This window comes from Bolinopsis microptera, chromosome 4 (genome assembly GCF_026151205.1).
Source record: "Bolinopsis microptera isolate Bmic1 chromosome 4, MBARI_Bmic_1.0, whole genome shotgun sequence".
NCBI classification, from domain to species: Eukaryota; Metazoa; Ctenophora; class Tentaculata; order Lobata; family Bolinopsidae; genus Bolinopsis; species Bolinopsis microptera.
Window position 1 is genome coordinate 416,728 of NC_087075.1, and position 13,273 is coordinate 430,000.

The following is a 13,273-nucleotide window of genomic DNA, read 5'->3' on the forward strand; positions in this document are numbered from 1 at the left end:
AAGTTCAGTCACACTGCTAACTTCACAGTTTTGAGTTTCTGATTCATGTTCAGAGATAAGAACATTGTCCCCGCAAGAGAATGGAACCGCAATTTTGTCATGGCCTGAGCCTTGGGTAAGTTTGGTTAGACGAGCAATTTGTCTCCTCAAATTGTCGTTTTCAAGACTTAGTGATACACAGGTAGAACATTTTGCTTTTGCACTGTTAGGTCTGTCACGAAGGCTGTAATTTCTGATTGGGATACCGGACATAGTTCAAATAAACACAATAATGCAAAGAATTCAGGATAGAGTCTAAAACCGATGCTACTGTTTATAGTTATTTAGTTGTTGATTACAGTACCTTTGCAGCAATTCAGAAGATGGGAATGAGTGGTGTCTGATATTCTTTAGGTGATGGATAGGTGATAGGTGATAGATGGGAGTTAACAGCTCTTTAAAACGATGTCTGATAGTCTTTAGGATGTCTTTAAATAAACTATCATGCAACAACCATTTACATCGACATACAACCTGTAATGGTTGCTACATTTGATTGAGGTGTTAATTCCCACTAGGGGTCCTCAAATTATTTGTTATATAGTAGTGTTGAAAGTATTAAAAAAAAAATGGTCGCAACATATTAAGGGGGCAGGGGGGGGGGGGGGGGGGGGGGGGGGGTCTTTATGAAAGTTTCAAGGTGATTGCTAAAAAATGTAGGAGAAGATAGATTTTTAGACTCAATTTTCAGGGCACGCAATTGAAAATCGCTCACGCGATACAATTACACATGAGCGCAGACCTTTGACTGGCAATAGCTTCGGCTAGGAACAATAGTTTTCCATGGAACCAAAAGCAGCAGATAGATATCACTCCCCTCTATCTGAAACAACTATAAAATCAATTTTGAGAAGAAATTTTATAAAGACCCCCCCTGCCCCCCCCCCTCATACCCAAAATAATTACCTCAATCGGGCAATCAGTGACTGAGCTATTTAAATAAAGGCCAACGTATGTAACGTTACTTTTGGCCCCCCCCCCCCCTGTTAAAAAATTTCATAATCAAACAAAATTTCAGTCACTCTTTAAATAATTGAGATATACAGGTGCACTGTATATGTAAATTACAGCTAAGGGGGTTTATCCCCTTAGCTTCAATTATTATTATCTTTATTTATAAATAAAACTGATGATGTGTGAACTGTAAAACATACTTCAATCTTATACTATTTACTAGGGATGACAGCATGTAGGTTGTTGGTTATTTTGCAGCTCTGTATTGCAATAGTGTGTGGACGAATCCACAATATAAACATAGTATCCGATAGGAGAGAAATAATACCACTTGCCAACTTTGGGCTTACAAAGGATGGCTTGGAGTTTATTTGGCCCTGTTGGATGTTCTTGAAGCGCATCTTTGTAAAGCTTCAAATTCAAGAATTGCGTTAAGTTTCAGTGTACGACCTTCGTTATTTTGGTAACTCTGACCAATCGTTATTTCATAATTTATTTTATCTTTATTTAAATATTAACATGATTTTAAATTACGAGGCTTCCTTCAGTTGCCATGAGTTTGTTTGAATGGGAGATACGTTTTGTTCAGACTATTTTATTTATGCACTTTATCCCTTCATCGTGGATATTTTCTTGTTGCCAGCACTTACGATTTGATCCTCAGCAGTATTTACTCCAGGTACGCAACTTTCTGTTAAAATTGTATCATCTTAACAGCGAACGAGGGCTTAGGTTTATACTCTAATATGTGTTATAACGTCAGTCTTTACGATATTCTTTCAATTTCCTGATTAATCACTAATTTCACTGAAATATATCTGATCACCTTAAGTTTCACTTGAAGTTATCTTTAGGGTGTTTTTTTTGTTCCTAAATTAGCCACGGACAATATTTCCACCCTCACTTTACAACAACACATGGAAAACCACTCACACAAACACACGTGTATAATTAACATACAGTACTACACGTAATATATAGTCATTGTGTCGCAGTACATTTTACATCTTGTGTTGTACAAGTGGTATTTTACTCTTACCGTGCTACTAATGACCAGAGTAATCTGTAAAGAGGCGTATCTGCAGTAATGTACTTCCTGCTATGTATTTATTACTCACGTGACGTTTATTACTCGTCACGGACACTGAGATTCTATTGGATAGTCCTGGGTTTGGAGCAGGATTATTAGTTATATGTAATGGACGCTTGGCGTGTGTTAATTTCTTATTTGGATGTGTTGGAGGGATGTAACATTACATTTATTATTTAACTTGAAAAAGTCATGTATTGCATTATTCCACCATACTACATACATGGCGATTAAGTATTCTATGTTTAATTGTTTTTAACATAATGTCAATTTGTCAATGACAATCAAATTAAAGTCTTAATTGCGTTTTTAAAGATGAGCTTAACGACGATAAAATGTCCATGTATTGAAGTTTTATGATAAGCACTCACATGCCTCGTATTTGTGCTTAATTTATCATTTGAAAACACACACACACCACACACCTCACCACACACACAGCTTCACACCACCACCACACACACACATCAAACACACACACACACACACACGCACACACTCACCACACAAACACACAACTCACACACACACACACACACAATACACACACACACACACACTCACACACTACACACACACACAAACACACGGACATACACACACACACACACACCACCCACAAACACCACACCACACACACACAACACGACACACAACCACTACCATACAGGGAACAGGAGCGTAGCAGTTAATGTTACAGCAGAACAAGACAGTTTGTGTGTTAGGATTGAGAATCTTGTTACGGAGATATTAATTGAGTCGGGCAAGTATTGTTTACACTTTTGAAGATAACGATAACTGTGGTCCTTCTAAAGTAGGGATAGAGTTATATTAATATGAAATTCTCTACTATACTGTTTTGTCAGGACAATAATCTGCACAAAACACGATGTTTCCCTAAAAGATTACATGTTCATTTCCTAATATGGAGCTAATATCCCACCGAAATTCTTCCTTTTTCTCAATCATGTGTCACGACTGGTTTTAGCGTATTATGTGGAGGCAGACGCAATAGTCGATATACGTTTTCACGATATCCGCTGCATATTGATTGCCCAAAAATATTTGTCTTGTAGTGGGTATATAGTAGCCTTGGCTTACTGTGTTAAATACATTTATATTAATGTACATTGTGTTACCCTGTATAGTGTATATAATGTTTTAAATGGTGCACACTGTAGACAGTGTACCCACCATATATACATCTATACAGTTACACTGCCACTGACACATATCATTCTGCAAGAGTGCTCCATGCATTGGTCAACACAGTGCTTTAATTGTCGAGTAACAATGTTACTACATTATAAGTAAACAACTATACTTGTATCTACCTTTATTATTATAGGGTCAGGAGCACGCTCTAGCTCCTCGGTGTTAAAATGATGATGGTAATCATGTGTCCATTTAAAGAGGTGTAATAGTCACTTTACATATAGTACACTTTTGCTTCTCTTCTCTATCTTTCTCTCTCTCACTTTCTCTCTCTTCTCCTCTCTCTCTCTCTCTTCTCTCTCTCTCTCTCTCTCTTTCTCTCTCTTCTCTCTCATCTCTCATCTCTCTCTCTCTCTCTCTCTCTCTCTCTCGGGCAGAGGTAGACTCTCTCTCTTCTCTCTCTCTCTCTCATGTTTAGCTCTCTTTAAACATTGTAATTGCGATGAACTAAAACAAGCCAGTACTATACATTGTTACAATTTAATAGCCTAGATACCGCTAACATAAGCAATTAGCCCAATCTAACCAATTACCTATTTACAGGAGCGAGGAGTTGGATACCAGGACTAATCCTATGGATGGTATTTGTGTTCATAGAGTCTTGTGTGAGAGTCCACCGCAGCCTGATGACCATTGGTCCAGGTTTGGAGCTCCAACCTGTATTCGGGCTAACCGTTCGTCCTGCTCGGCATTCGGCTTTAAGGTTATTATTATAATTTTATTAAGTTATTAAAAATTATTATATACAGTTAACTTTGTTAATTTAATTATTTATTGTGGTCGTCGTGAGAGTTGATTAAAACCTCAAACCATTCAAGACCTATACTGTTTCAGTGGCCAAAAGTGGACAACAGATTGATGATGATATATACGCAATGAAACATTAATCAGTATACACGTCTGCATGTTATATAAATATTAAATTTATTATAATGATAACCTGTGTTACTTACTTAAACATTCACTTACTTAAACATTCCTTTTCAGTGCTGTCTAACCCTGCAGTGGACGGTGTCAGTGCAGGAAAAGTTGTTCGTATAATTAAAGAACGAATTCTTTTACCGATTAATAAGTACTCACGCGGAGTCGCACAGAACCTTTATCTTGCTTCCGGTCAGAGCTTTTAAACGGGACCATCTTCTGCCAAGCTCAGATATAAAAGTGAGTTTACCTCCAACTAAACCCCCCCCCCTTCACCCCCACCCCCCCCCCGGCCCATCTTCTCAAGCTCGATGTAAAAGGAGTTTACCTCCAATACCTACCGTTTACCTTTAATTTTAAATTGTACAATATAGAAGCAAAGAAAAAGCATCTTCCCCAATACAACATGCAATAACTAAATTACCCTCCCACACCAACCCCCATCACACCACTAATAAACAATCCCCAAAAAATCTACAACCAACACTAATCATACTTCTAACACCACTCCCACTCATAAATCAAACAAAATTTTCCACCATACTATTTTTCCCTTATTTTCATTCTTTCTCTTCTCTATCCACCCAACACCATCAAATACCACCACTCAATACCAACAAAAAACCAACTAAAACTTACCAAACCAAACAAACAATTATACCAAAAATAATTCCAAATCAATTCATCACCTAAACAAATAACACCCTCACCATCCAAACCAACCAAAACACCCAAACCTCCACAACGTTAAATATTTCCAAAATTTATACATCCAATCCCCATCAAAACCCCTCATCCCCTCACCAAACATAACCCCATTACAACCTAAATCCCTACAACCCCTTAACCTTTTCTCATCATCAAACCATATATATCACCTCGTTACTCACATCCCTCCTATACCCTTTATTATTACTAGATACTACAAACCACCCACTTATTCAAAAACACTATACCCCATAAAACCGATACTTCACTTTATATGGCTTATCCATCATTCAGCTGTTCTTGGACCTTTTATCTAACATTAAATACGTGATGCGTATCAGTGACACCGACCCACTACCACAATACCACATTAATTCTGGGAAATCGAAATCCACTTGACTAAAATGCTCCTACCTCTTATTTCACAATTAACGCGCCAAGGCCCTACGAGGGGCGCGGAGACGATCATTCTACTCACCACCCCCCTTTACCCTAACGGACCACACTATACCCTCAACTCATTACCATACCAACTAAACCCAACGCTCCGCTTCCCCCACAATACGATTACCACGCACCACTTCTCCCGCCAACACATCACCCTTCCAGCATCATATACTCAAGTTGTATAACAACCATGTCCTAATGTAGCAGCACAACTATAACCATAACTCCCCACAAAACTGAAATTCTGAACAGCCTGTCCAGCTTAAGTCAAAGTTGCGCGACTTTAATGTGGGGGTTATAATATTATATAATGTATTCCTTGTTCTAGTGTGACGCAAATGTACGTTGTTAGATTTCCCTCTTTTGTGTCGAGCAAGAGTTCACACGTGGCACATTTCTCCTACCTCTGTCAAATCTGGCAATAGAAGAGAAATACCGACAAACTTAAACGAGATTAAGCAATAGCATGGGATTTTCCCCGATTAAATTATCATAAAGGATCCAAAAGTATTATAAATGTAAATGTACGTGTGATTCTAGTCTACACTGGTGGCACTCTCCCTCTCAAGTCTCAAGTCAAAAACGTCATTATAGCATATTGACCGTTTCCTTCGGTTCCTTACTGTAAAAGGTATAAACTATTAGGACTGTCTCCCAATTTGACTGTATCTTCCCGTCAGCTCTGTAGACGACAGACGCACATATTATAAGTGCGGTGGGTGCGGAACCGCACTATTGACCTACCACTGCAATTTTATCGCAACCATTTGCTTGCATTGCGCTATCGTTCTATCAGATTTGTGTACTTGGTATCATTCAAATCAAAGTAGGACGTAACCTTTCAAAAAACATGGGAAGGGATAATTACTTTTGTAATTCTAAACGACTTTCAGTTTTATCGATATGTAGATTGCTACATCTTGAATTCTGGGAAACTCAGTATAAGACAGTCAAACTATATAAGAATCAGTTCTTGTTGGATGACAACACAGGCCTTTTTTTGGCATTTCATTTGCAAGTTGGAAATTCCCAAATTTTAGGCAGCTCAAAATTATTCAAGTCATAAAACAACGATCATTATAAATGTACTTTTCCAACTCGATTAGTGCTAAACTTTTCTTCTTACACTATCTTATTCTGGAGTACCTCGCTAGATCAAACCTCCCATGTGATACTCCTTGTGAGCCCTATTATTCGCTGTCACCTGCCGAGCCTTACAAATCTAATTATACCTTCTTCAGCTTTATCTATAGATTTTTTAGTTGTTAAAATGCTTTATTATTATTCGAAGTGTTCGGAATGGGATAGTCTACAATTTTTTTAATACTTCAAAACAAGAATTGTTCCAAACTTTTAGACTTTAGGGACTTACGCCCAATAATCACATTTCCACAAATAACAGGATGTTTCAGTGCGATACAGCGGGCCACATTCCATGAAAGTGGAAGAATGTAACCCTGGCGAAGAGTGTGTAAAATACACACAAGTTAAACGGTCTTCTCTCGTCCATGAACGATAAATCTTCTTCGTAGATGAGGTAAATTCCATGAATTTGTATTTATTTAGTTTAAACTGTATTTAATTTATTAGTTAGTGAATTTGGCATTAAAAACATGTCCTTGCAAAATGATGTGTTTTGTTTGAGAAGAAATTAGCATTATTAAACATGCACAGGAACAATTTTGCAAGTGAGCACTGATTAAAGTTACGAATGTCTCATGTTGATTTTACTGTTCATTAAAACTATTCGACTGCCATTTGATATTGAAGCTGTTGATTGGTGCCTTTTGGTACCACTCATTATGAAATACTACACTACGATCATGCTTGGTTTTTTGGGTTTTTTTTTTCAGAGCTATTTCGATTATTGAAAATTGTCTGTTGGATTAGAAAACTATTCTTAATATGACGCAAACGACTGAATTTTTTTGTGTCCTCCTGCTCACTGCTGACCAAAATTCTCATAATTGCTTTTTAATGAGGGATATAATATGTTCAATGAATATACTGCAGGTTCAACACACTTAGTTCACGGATTTCCTTTGTAATTTTAGCGTGTACTCGAATTTTTTATCAAGCAATAACAAATTGCATTTTTTAACGGCGAAAAACAAGATATTTATATGTGATAAATCTTTTGTTGAATTTTCTCCAAATTTTAGACCATTATGTAAAACCCTTCAAACCTTGAGAACCCCACATTTCTTTCACATTATTAATTATAATGCTGACCATTAGTTTAAAAATGCATTCTCTAATTTGTACTATTATTATCCATCTAGAATAAATACTGGTAAACAGCTGCAGTTATTAAAAAACCGAGAATTCATGTAACAAACATAATAATAGTCTTGGCAGATTGCCGAAAAAGGGCGCTCCCTGTTCCGTCGAACGTCCAGATCGTTCTTCCATTCAATGTTATTTATCATTTTGTTGTTATCTTTGATCTAGAAAGTTCTGCCATTACGGAGAGTGATTTTCCGAAGGTTCTAGGTTATCGTCCTGTACCACTTTGCAGACGGAAGTTGAATTTCCTCCGCCCCAGTCCCCTAGACAGTGTTTAAAGAATTTGCAGAGGAAGTTGTTTACCAAGTGTTCTAACAAGTTTATAATAAAACAGGCCGAGTTTAATTAAATGATTTTAAGTGATCGACGGAATACCTTAAAATACATACTTTGATTGATTTGGCTTCTAAAAAATTAAAACTAAACTACAGTGTTTTACGGGCCAAGTATTTAAAAAGTGTTTTGGAAGAAATAGTGCTGTTTGAAATACTGTGTTTATCTCATTATTTCCACCATATTTAGTCGCTATTACACTATTATTATACGTCTGCCATGAACGAGAACAAAGCCCAACAATTGGCCGGTATTATGAATGTTTGAGAAATAGTATTCATGAACTTCAGACTCACAGACCTGGTCTAATCTCACCTATAATCGGTATGCTCGCATGCAGGTTTTTAATAATGTTCCCCTACGCTGGTACATTCCAGGTTCAATCTAAATTTATTAGAAACATACCTTAAATCGGGCTTCGCTAGAAGTAGCTGAAAGGTGGTTGCCAGGGACAACATATAAAAAGTGGGAGAGAGAGGGTCACGTGACGTAACAAACCACTTAGCCCTGAGTGTTATATTAAGGCGCAGCACATGTGTAACTGTCCATTAGCAGGGGTACACAGTTCGCAATATCACATATTGTGATAGTTCCATTTACTTTAGTACAAGTTGACGTAAACCACGTGAACATATGCTGGGCGCGTTTTACCACCCCAGATCCCCCCCCCCCCCAGTACAAGAATATGTCACGTTGGTTGACTTCAACTTGTACTTTTTGATCTGGAATCTATCACAATATGTGATATTGCGAAATGTGTATCCTTCTAATGGACTGTTACCTGTGCTGCGCCTTTAATATACACTCAGGGCTAAGTGGTTGTTACGTCCACGTGACCTCTCTCTCCACATTTTCAGTTGTCCCTGGCAAACCACTTTCATGCTTACTCTAGCGAAGCCCCGATTAAGGATAGTGTTCTAATAAATTTAGATTAAACTGGAAATGTACCAGCGTAGGGAACATTATTTAAACTGAATGCGTGCATACCGATTATAGGTGAGATTAGAACAGTCTGTGAGTCTGAAGTTCATGATACTATTCTCAAACATTTCATAATACCGGCCAAATGTTGAGGCTTTGTTCTCGTTCATGGCAGACTGTATAATAATAGTGTATAGGTCTAAATAGTGTGGACAATAGAGAGAGATAAACACAGTATTTTAAACCAGCACTATTTCCTTCCAAAACACTTTTTTAATACTGCCTTAAAAAACACTGTAGTTTAGAGTTTTATTTTTTAGAGAGCAAAATCATCCAAGTATGTATTTTAAGGTATTTTCGTAGATCACTTTAAATCATTTAAATTAAACTCGGGCCTGTTTTTATATACTTTTAGGAACACTGGTAAACAACTTCCTCTGCAAATTCTTTAAACACTGTTGGGGGACTTGGGGCGGAGGAAAAATTCAACTTCTCTGCCAATGTGCGTCCAGGAGATTAAACTAGGAACCTTTCGGCAAAATACTCTCGTTAATGGAAAGAATCTTTCTAGATCAAAAGATAACAAAAAAATGATAAAATATCATTGATTTGAAGAACGATCTGGACGTTTCGACGGAAACAGGGAGGCGACCTTTTCGGCAATCTGCCAAGACTATTATTAGGTTGTTCCATGGACTTACGGTTTTTTAATAACTGCTGCTGTTAACAGGTATTTTATACTAGATGGATTAATTAATAGTAATTAATTAAAAACAAATTAAGAATTTGCATTTTTTAAAACTAATGGTCAGCAGTTTATAATTAATAATGTGGAAAGACATGTGGGGTCTCAAGGTTTGATGGTTTAAGAATATGTCTTAAATTTTGGAGAAAATTCAATCAGAAATATTTATCCAAATAATTAATCTGTTTTTCGCCGTTATAAATGCAAGTTGTAGTTGCTGATAAAAATTCGGTACACGCTACAATTACAAGGAAATCTCGTGAAATAAGTGTGTTGAACTTGCCGTATATTAATTGAACATATTATATCTCCTCATTAAAAAGCTATTATGAGAAGTTTGGTCAGCATGTGAGCAGCGAGGACACACAAATTTCAGTTTCATGTTTGGTATATTAAGGAATAGTTTCTAATCAACAGGTATTTTCTTTAATCGAAATAGCTCTGAAAAAAAAACCAAAAAAAACCAAGCATGATCGTAGTGTGTATTTCTTAATGAGTGGTTACCAAAAAGGCACCATCAATTGCTTCAATTATTAATGGCAGTCGAATTGATTTATGAAAGTAAAATCAACCTGATACATTCGTAACTTTAATCAGTGTTCTCTTGCAAATATTGTTCCTGTGCATGTTTAAAATGCTAAATTCTTCTCAAAAACAAAAAAACCTCATTTAGCAAGGACATTGTTTTATGCCAATTCAAATTAAATAATAAATTAAATACAGTAAAAATTAAATAAATTACAAATTCATGGAATTTACCTCATTCGTACGAAGCAGATTATCGTTAATGACGAGAGAAGGACCGTTAACTTGTGTGTTTTTTACACACTCTTCTGACAGGGGTACATCTTCCACCTTTCTGGAATGGGCCCCGCTGTATCGACTGAAAACATCTCTGTTATTTGTGGAATGTGATTATTGGGGCGATAAAGTCTAAAGTCTAAAGTTATGATTTTTTTCATTCTTGGTTTGAAGTTTTAAAAAAATTGTGCCTATCCCAATCCGAACACTTCGAATAATTAATAAAGCATTTTACAACTTAAAATTCTATAGATAAGTGCTGAGAAGGTTATAATTAGATGTTGTAAGGCTCGGCAGGTGACAGCGATAATAGGGATACAAGAGTAATCACATGGATGTTTGATCTAGGATGTACACAGATAAGATAGTGTTAGAAGGGAAAAAGTTTAGCAATAATTCGATGTGGAAAAGTACATTTATAAGATCGTTGTTTTATGTACTTGAATAATTTTGGTGTCCTTAAACTTTGGGGAAGATTTCCTACTTGAAAATGATGCCAAAAAGGCCTGTGTTGTTCATCGTCTTACATAACTGATGTCTTATTAGTTTAATGGTCTTTACTGAAGTTCCAGAATTCAAGATGTATGCAATCCTACATATCCGATAGTAGTACTGAAAGTCGTTGAATTACAAAAGTAATTATACTTCCCATGTTTTTGAAGGAGCGTCATGACTTGCTTTGATGATACCAAGTACACAAATACTGATAGAACGAATAGCGGCCAATGCAAGCAATGGTTTGCGAAAAAATTGCAGTGGTACGGTCAATAGTGCGGTTCGCCACCCACCGCCACTTTTAATATGTTGCTTCTGTCGTTACAGAGCTGACGGGAGAGACAGTCCAAATGGGAGACAGTCCTATCGTTTATCACCATTTTACAGTAAGGAACCGAAGGAAACGGTCAATATGCTATAATGTCGTTTTGACTTTGAGGACTTGAGAGGGAGAGTGCCCGGTGTGACTTTGAATCACACCGTACATTTACCATTTAGATCCTTTGATCCTTATGATAATCTAATCGGGGAAAATTCCATGCTTTATTGCGTAATCTCGTTTAAATGTTGTGGGTATTTCTCTTCATTGCAGATTTTGTCAGAGGTAGGGAGAGAAGAAAGTGCACGTTTGAAATATTGATCGACCACAAAGCGGGAAATCTATCAGAGTTACATTTGCGTCACACTGAACAAGGATACATTATAGAATATTATACCACAATAGGGGGGGAATCCCCCCCCCCCCCCACCCGGGGGCCGCACAACTTGGACTTAAGCTGGGACAGGCTGTCAGGAATTCAGTTTGTGTGTAGTTGTTATATTGTGCTATATTAGACATTTGTATACCAACTTGTTATGATCTCAAATGTTGTGCAAATTGCTGTCTATTGGGACACTTTTAGTGTAATATTGGTAGTGTTTCCTTATTGTAGGGTGAAAACACCCCCCCCCCTCCCTCCGTATTTAAATAATCAACTCTTGTAGTCAAGATTCGGTCCCAGATTATGTGGTAATGTTGTAGTGTCCGGTGTCCGTAATCAGGCTATTTCTTAGATCACCGGTCCAGATCAGCTGACTGCGATAGCATATCACGTGCGTCACGTTTAAGGTCACGTGATTGACAAATGGGTTGAGTCACGAGACACAGAAAACGGACTAGCGGCAGTGAGAACAGGTTGCTAAACACTGTTATTGCTGTGAGCACAGAAACCGTTTTATGACGTTCTGTACTTGATTTCCAGGAACAATGACGTTCAGCTTTGAAAAAGCATGGTCAAAATTGCTGTCACCCAAAAGGTTCACAAATCCACAGGAATATTGCGGAAAGTGAGGAAAATGAGAAACAGTCATGAACTGTTTCTGCAGGAATCTATCAGCCATTCAAATGCTCAACATTTAAGTTCAACATTACTATAAAGTAAAGTAATATAACATAATGTATAATAATTACAGTTATTTATTTATATGATATGGTTGCACCGCCTCGCCCCGCTCAGCCCACCCTGTCCCCAGCGACATAGTCCCCAAATATTCAAAACAGCTCGTTCGATAGACGTCGGACTGCAAACGATTAATTATACTCAGAAATATTGTTTTGAAAGATTAGGTTATTATCAGGTTTTAATTATAGGGTTCATTTACCATGATCGTGAACTTGCAAGTTGAATTGGGGGACGAAGCTTAATCATTGTCTTCTATAATTGTACAATTTACAAATATAGGGGTAAACTGTAGGGTAGTTGGAGGTATACTCACTTTTACATCTGAGCTTGAGAAGGATGGGGCCGGGGGGGGGGAGGGGGGTGGGGTGTAGGGAGGGGGTGGTTCGTTGGTGGTAAACTCACTTTTATATCTGAGTTGAGAAGATTGGTCCGTTTAAAAGCTCTGACCGGAGCATGATAAAGGTTCTGCGACTCGCGTGAGTATTATTAATCGTGAAAAGAAGTCGTTCTTATACGATATCAAAACTGTCTGCACTTCTCCGTCCACTGCAGGGTTAGGACTGCTCTGAAAAGGAATGTTTAAGTAAGTGATGTTTTAAGTAAGTAACACAGGTTATCATTATAATAAATGTAATTTTATAATGAAAAACATGCAGACGTGTATACTGATATTGTTTCATAATGCATATTATACTCAGCCATCAATCTGTATGTACAATTTTGGCCCAAGTGGCAACAGTTAGGTCGTGAATGGTTTGAGGGTTTAATCAAATTCACGACGACCCACAATATATAATTAATTACCAAATAGTAAACTGTAATAATAAAATTTAACTTAATAATTTTATAATAATAACTTAAAGCGAATCGACGCAT

At 37.2% G+C, this 13,273-nt stretch overlaps 1 protein-coding gene across 2 annotated transcripts in view; it reads right to left on the reverse strand.

Annotated features, from left to right (window-relative positions):
- The window catches only part of LOC134814108 (aspartate--tRNA ligase, cytoplasmic-like), a 99,324-nt gene that overhangs the window by 41,893 nt on the left and 44,158 nt on the right, over positions 1–13,273 (reverse strand). The window contains exon 1 of one of the 2 annotated variants that reach the window (XM_063822142.1): positions 563–594. The exons of the other annotated variant lie outside the window; for it this stretch is intronic. The gene's annotated coding sequence lies outside the window, so the exon portion shown is untranslated. Of the gene's footprint in view, positions 1–562; positions 595–13,273 lie in introns of those variants that run through there. 2 annotated transcript variants of the gene reach the window in all.